Below are 1247 nucleotides of genomic sequence, written 5' to 3'. Positions count from 1 at the left end.
AGCGACGCTACTCAAAGCAACGTAAGAGATGTCGGAAGTACTTTCGTAATGCAGGAGCGGCTTCCGGCGCTGAAGACATGGCGTCCAAAGCTACAATACACCGATTTGTCACTTTGACAGCATTTTAAGAGCTGGAAAACTCATTTCACACGGCCTGGAAGCTTCCGCTCTGCTACCCTTCTTTGTTACACTGCCCTTTGGCAGTCCCTGGAAGTACTGCAGTTAAAAATAAAAGACCCCCATTCCCTCTTTGCGTTCTGAAGCTTTCCGCTAAGCTTGGGGGCGCTTTCTGACGAAGCACTCCTGATGTCGACACCGGCACAAGGAGGAAGGGGGGTCTCACTTTTCTCACAACAGTACATACCTCGTAATTATACGCTTTAAACTGACATAGCAAGGCTCGTGAAAATGTTTGTCCTCAAACTAAGGAGGGGCAAAGGAAGGAAGAGTACATGTCGATGGTTCAGTTCGCTTAATCATGCAGGTCCACACCGGCACCAGCACCTCTTAGAAGCGCCTGGAACCACAAGGAAGCATATTTGCTATGCCACCGGGAGCTCAGCAGCATTTCCTATGGACGTTACTCTAGTCAGTGTTTCCAAAATGTTGTGGTGAAGGAAACAGAAGAAAGTTTAACGCGGCCTGGAGGATCATTCGATATTTACTAATCGATGGGACCAGGGATAAATACACAGACGGGCATGTACAAAAGAAAATGGCAACAAAGAACTGTCCGAGACAAGGGCGGTATACAACGACTCACGATTGCTCAGTCTCTGCGCGCGAATATTCAGTCAATAATTCCAACCCCATCATACAAAGCGAACGAGATCAATATACACGCTGCACAGTCTCAGCTGTTGTAAACGACAACAGCCACTTCGCGGAATCAAAGCAGCGCAAGCTTGCCTATACAGTAGCGTCGCACTAGCGCATGCTGCCGTCTTATCCTAATATTATACAGCTTTGCAAAAAACAAATAGAAGACAAAAAAGTTCGTTGTAATACCACGTGTAAGAAAATGCCACTTTTCAAAAGGGTACCAGAAAAATAAAGGACCACTAATTAGTTCATACCACTTGATAGTATTACAAAGTGCATTTTTCTCATGTTTCGTGTTTTTCGTCTGGAAACCTTCGAGAACGTCCTAATTCTGTGTCATATCGCTCATACAAAATGTTTCTCGCCCCAATGAAAAGTACGAAATGAAACGATGTGAGCCAAACTGAATCAAGGCTCAGGGCCTC

This window comes from Amblyomma mixtum, chromosome 6, assembly GCF_055824585.1.
Source record: "Amblyomma mixtum isolate Tamu chromosome 6, ASM5582458v1, whole genome shotgun sequence".
In the NCBI taxonomy this organism is placed as follows: domain Eukaryota; kingdom Metazoa; phylum Arthropoda; class Arachnida; order Ixodida; family Ixodidae; genus Amblyomma; species Amblyomma mixtum.
This window is presented reverse-complemented; position numbering follows the sequence as displayed.